Source organism: Trachurus trachurus, assembly GCF_905171665.1.
Source record: "Trachurus trachurus genome assembly, chromosome: 7".
In the NCBI taxonomy this organism is placed as follows: Eukaryota; Metazoa; Chordata; class Actinopteri; order Carangiformes; family Carangidae; genus Trachurus; species Trachurus trachurus.
Genome location: NC_139901.1, coordinates 14,799,648 through 14,806,195, shown reverse-complemented (window position 1 = coordinate 14,806,195; position 6,548 = coordinate 14,799,648).

Sequence of the window (6,548 nt, the reverse complement as noted above, 5' to 3'; positions counted from 1 at the left end):
CGAATGAACCACTGGCACTGGCAAACGTGGGGGGGCGTGGCTAGTCCGTGAGGAGAACGCGGTTGACATTGATTGACAGAAATAGTAGCCAATCAGAATAAAGGTTTAGAATACTCGAGCCAATTAGAAGCAGCGTTGTCGCTAGAGGCGGGACCGAAGGCAGAACCATTAGTCCACCACACCCACAGTGGCGGCCTCAACAGGGAGATCTGCGAAGAGATCAAGGAGGCTCCAGCACATTCAAGATAATATGTCCGACTCAACACACGGTTTAATGTTGTTGTTGTTGCTGCTGCTGCTGCAAGTAGTAAACCAACCTCCTCCTCGGAATATTTCATATAATTATTCCTGGATAAAACACACACACACACACACACACACACACACACAGACAACTGAACTATTGTGTGGTCAGTGTGGTTTACTAAATATTGTCCTGGGCTGATAACATGACGCAAGCAGGTTGTTCACTGACTGTACTTAGTTCAACCTAGTGTGTAGTCTATGTGATAGGTCAGGTAGTATACCCACTGAAAATGCATTAATATTTCAGTCGACCCACTATAACAAAACTATTTTATGTGAACTATAGTATGTGATAGGCCTACAGGTATGAACAGTGTAGTGTACCAACCTAAAAACAAATTAGACTACACAGTCAGGCAGAAAAAAGTGCCCCTAGGCAAGACACACTGAACCCAGAAATGCCTCTGCCAAGTAAGAAAAGTGTAAAATAGCATCAATCACACACCTTAGTACAACTGCACAGAAATAAAAAACCTTTATTGAAAAGCCTCAGAGGGATTTTCTCGTGTCCCACTTCACTGTGTTACTCAGTCCTTCTCTCACCCTCTATCCATCCTCCTCTTCACGGTTCCCCTCAGTGAAGACGGCACACACTGCTGTATCCTCTCAGCTTCAACATCACATCTTCGCCTGACTCTGAACCCCAGCATCTCCTCTCCTCCATTTCCATTCCTCAGCTGTCAAGGAGGTAAAGCCGTTGCTATGACCACAATTAATTCCTCGGACCCATCTCTGATTGGCTTGGCCTTTGTTTCCTACAAACATGGAGAGAAAACAGGGCTGCAGGCTCCCTCTGCTGGGGGATGACTCCAGACAGACAGGTTCCTGTTGAGAGATTTTACCAGAGAGACGTCTATAAGACTCTCACGGACCGTGGAGCTCACTCATATCAGTAGCCTGTGAACCTCCCGTCTGCTCTTTGGTAATAATCACTGTGTTGTGAACCGTATGGTCATCAGCCCACTGTAAGACTCATGTCTCTGAGTCTGATCCCCCTTGGGAGAGCATTTTTGCGGAGGACGGCTTTCCCACTGGAGCCACAGGGACATGAAGTGGCCATGAAGCCATCACTGACAGTAACTGATGAATATTAACATTAGGAGCCACCATCGTGGGCGTGGCTTCACTGGAAGTGACATCCTCAGGGAGTCGCTGCTAATGTGGTTCAATCTCAAAAAATGTCTCAGGAGTTGATGGCCTACATCTCAGAGAGGGGGGGGGGGAGAAAGTGGAGCAGAGAGAGAGGGGAGGCAGAGTAAAATGTTGAGAGTGGAAAACTGTTTGTAGTGTTTGTGGATGAGTGTGTTGTCTTTCTGCCAGATCCCTTCAGTCATTATCGGGTGTTGACGTGAGGATGAAAAGAATACAGTGATGATGATGATGATGATGGTGATGATGATGATGATGATGATGATGGTGATGATGACCTTGTTGTATCTGTGTCAGTCACTCTCTGATGCAAGGAGTTGAGTTGAGTGACAGCTCGACTGTCTCACTGCTCCACATTCAACTGTTCACATCGTGACTTCAGCTCTGGAAACTTCTATTCAGGCTGAATCGGGGTCAGAGGTCAGAGAGATTTTACAGAAGAACCCCAGAGATGGTGAGAGATTCAAAAGTTTTACCCTAAAACTAAATGAAACCCTGGTCAGACCAGTTGTGTTTGAGACCCAGCCAGTCTTCACTGGTGCAGCAGCTCCACCTCCTGGTTAATGTGTGTTGGGAGCCACTTGGATAATGATGGATCCTCAGGTCCTGAAGAAGCACATAACCAAAACTGTCACACTTCATCACCTTTGATATGTTTTCACCTGTGTCTGTTTATTCATCAGCAGAATTTCACTAAGAGGTACCAACTGAGGAAACAAACTGCTGGACAAAGTCACAGTAGACTTTGTCCAGCAGTTTGTTTCATGACAGGAAAGTGAATATGTTAGTTTGTGTGTTTCTAATGTTGTGGTTAAATTATGAAAAAATATTCATATCAATTTGAAATGTGTTCACAGAGAAATATGTGATAATCAGGAGTGTGAACAGTTTCAATTGGTGGAGTAGCTTCATGTGGGCGTTCACTGTTCACATGGACCTTTGTTTTTATATGATTTCCCTCTATTGATGCATTGACTGAATACAAACATTGATCTATATTAAAGTTGAGGTACAATGAGGACTATGTGAGTCATTAGTTTAACAGTCAGAGTTTATTTATTCTGTGAGTTTGGACATGATCAGCATTCTAGTAACATGGTTACATTTGACTTGTATAAACATCTTATTTACAATATGAATCAGATCAAATGTCTGATGCTGCTACTCAACACATCAAACTGTGACGATGGGACTAAATGTAGAAAATTTCACGTTAATGTTTGTCCTCATTGATGGTCAGAGACCGTCGGTCACTTCCTGGTTGAATGTCAGCACTTGACATCAGGTCAAGTGTCGTCAGCATTCAACAAACAATAGATAACTTTACAGGAAGACTGGGAACATGAAGATGTGTTGGTCCATGACGCCTCACTGTCCATGTACATTTACATCATCATTACATTACACAGCTGTGATAAAACCCTCAAGGGATACATTACCATCTAAACCTATAACCATGACAACATTTGTTTACTCATCAGCAGTGTCGCATGACAGCAGCAAAGTGACAACAGATTCAGTGTGAAACCAAGTCAGTAGAAAAGTTATTGAGCATGCTGATTTATCTGTTTTACGTTTTAACTTTAAACACTTGACTGCATCACACAGACAAGGACAAAGAAATGGACCACAGCCCTTCAGTGACTGTCAGTAACAGTGACGCACTCACAAACACACAACAACATAACAACACAACTGACTCATCTGGAAAGAACATAAGAGAGAGATTTACTGACGCAGAAATAGAACCAGATGTGACGACAGAAAAAAACATTTGGTTAATGTAGTTCTGCCCATTTAATCTCTATCAACAGACACACACACACACACACACACGCACACAGGTCGTAGTAGTTATAAGGCACAGACACTGGTCACATACAGACATGGAACATAATAATCTGTGTATTGAGTCTAAATTCGATTCCTGTTATCAAACATGCTGAGACAAACTATGAGCCTGGTTTTATTTTAGTATGAAGAAAAATCTTAAATTCAAAGTTCCTAAAACGTAAACGTGGGAGCTGAGATTAAAAACACAGACTCAGTAAAACACTTCAGAAACATCCATTACAAATACATGACCTTTGACCTGTTCCCATGAAGCGTCATGTGTCTGAGCATCAACAGTGAGACTGTCATGTGACTGCTTCATATATAAAAGTGCCTCATCAATACACTCACAATTGATTCCTATAAATACTCTGGATAAGATAAATAAAAGATATGGATTTCTGTGTTTCCATCAAAGTGTCGTTAGCAGTGCTATGCTAATGCTAATATACAGCGAGTTACGATTAAAACAGCAAAATTTGAATCGGTTTTATCCAAGATACAAAATCAGTCATTAAAAAAATCAAAGTTTTCATAAACCTGAATCATTGTTTGAAAATGTCCATTTATTTTCTCATGTATTTTGGATGAACCTCTTCAGCTCCTGCTTTTAATATCTGTCCTGCATCATATAGATCAGGTCTTTATTCAGAAACAGTCATAAAGTCGAGATAAAAAACAAAAAAAGAGCGGCCTCACTGACAAAGCCACAGGACGATTTGACTTGATTAGAAAAGTCTGATTAGATACAATTTCCTGCCTTATTCTTTCTGTTACTAAATATAGAAGCTCTGTGCTAAATTAAAAAAAGTTATAACAGTCGATTATTACATGTGAACAGAGCGCAGCCTCTGACTGTGACCGTGTTAGTGAACATGTTAGTGAACACGTGAGGAACTATAATGGTACAGTAGGTGGCCGACAAATCAATTACAAAACTGTTTGGTGAAAAAAAAGAAATACAATTCTTGAAGGAAAATTAAAGATTGCTTTTTTTCTTCACATTAAGGCCACTGATATACTCACACACTACACTATCACCACTGCAGCATCAACATGTGCTCTCACATGTTCTGGCCTCAGTGCTGTTTCAGGTTCAGGTGTGATCTGCCTTCAGTGGCCTCCTCCCCCTACAGCAGCTGATCTGAGCTCAGCGCTGGTTGGTTGAACTGACCTCAGATCAGCACATACACACACATGCAGCCCTGACAGAAAGTTTCTCATCCTGCACCACAGGTTGATTTAGCTGTTACCATGGTTACTGACAGCTTATCTCCCACTGCATCAGGGTCCCCCGCCCCACAGCAGTGACGAGGGGGGGAGGGGGGCTTCAACTGTGAGGTCGAAGCGCCGCTGAGTGTGTGTGATATTAACCTGCAGCTTTGGTTCAGGTGACAGAGGGTCACATTACACCTCCATCTACGTCTGCAGAGTCACCTGACACACCTGTCCCCCGAGAGGAAACAGAAGCAGTTACACCTACGTCCTGAACTCCTCCTGTTTTTGTTTGTTTTATTTTAATGTATTTTCAATTTAATTAGTTCCTATGATTTTATTCATTTATATTAAGAACATATATTTACTTGTGTGTAGGAGACAGAATATAAATTGGTGTTGGTCTCAATAAAAGCGTGTGCGCGTGTGCATGTCTTCTGTTCGCTACAGCACAGTCAAATTCTCCAATAACGACCAGAACATGATGATGTCACAGTGTAGCTGCCCATTGACCTTTTGGACGGTCGATGTCATGCTTTCACATCTGAGCCTTACAGACCTTTAAGTTCAACTGTGTAATTAGTGAAATATTTGTGAGGTCACAGTGACCTTTGACCTTTGACCACTGAATCCTAACCTGTTGATCTCTCAGCTGAGCCAAGTGTGAACAATGTGTCCTGACCATGGTCCTGACAGTGGTTGCCACGGAGACATAACAACAACATGGCTATGCTATGACTGAACCTGCTGCTGGTCAGATAGTGACCACCGGGGGCAGCGACGGTCTGACAGAGACACAGGGAGGCAGAGACGGAGCAGTAAACATGAAGCCACCGAATCACCTCATTCTCTCGGTCTCCTTGTGGTCACCGTGGTTACTATACATGAAAGAGGGACTGGAGAACCTCTCTGCCTGCTGCCGTGGTTACACGTGAGTAAGTCACCATGGAGACGGTGCTGTGCTCTCTGTGGGAGCAGAGACACGGAGGAGCTGCAGACGAACCTCAACACGTTTGATCTGTGGGAAACTTCCTGTCAGCTGACCTCAGGGCGTCTGTACAGGTCAGAGTTCACTCAGGCCGCTGTGACATCATGTGCTCATAACTACAGTGGACCTGAAGCACAAAGTGTCGGCTTCAGAAAATAGCCTACTTGACAACACACTACCTGCAAATACACACAACACAAGTGTTTCTGGGGGACACAAAAAAATAGATGGACTCAGGTGTTGTCACTCTCACATGACTCAGATATTGCAAACATGCAATGTAAGCTGTTGGCTTAACCTTCAGCACACTGGTAGCCATAAAAGGATTACCATACTACTTTATTTGCACACACAATTTTTCTATGGCATTTATATATTGCCCTGCTCCTAAAAAAACTGTGATGTGCGTATAACTCTTTGTGTCCCCTGGATCTCTCTTGTCGTGCTGTGAGTGTTTGTTAAGTCTGTTTACGTGTGTTTTCTTCAGCTTTGAGTTTCTGGGCCACCATAGTTTTCAAACACAGACATGCTGTGATGCTGAGCTCATTAAAGGGATAGTTCACCCAAAATTCAAATTTCACTCATTATCTACTCACCCTCATGTCAACTAATAGCTGTGAGAATTTTCAGAGTCTTCCGTTCCTTCTCTGAGTTACAGGGAGGTCCGCGCAGCAGTATTTGTCCATATAATGGTTGTGAATGGACACCACGTTTCTTCGTCCAAAAAGACACACCAAAAAACATCCAAATACCTCCATAGTGCTCGTCTGTAATGTCCCTCTTGTATTGAAGCCCCGACATGAGAAATTGTTCCGCCGGTCAGTGCAAATCACGTGAGATTTGCACTTACACAGGCAGAGCAGTGAACTGAGACACTGGGAGCTTCCGCTACAAACAAGCTTAAAACATAGACTTATTTAATTTTTTTCGGAACAATTTCTCATGTCGGGGCTTCAATACAAGACGGACATTACAGACGAGCAGTATGGAGGTATTTGGATGTTTTTTGGTGTGTCTTTTTGGACGAAGAAACGTGGTGTCCATTCACAACCATTAT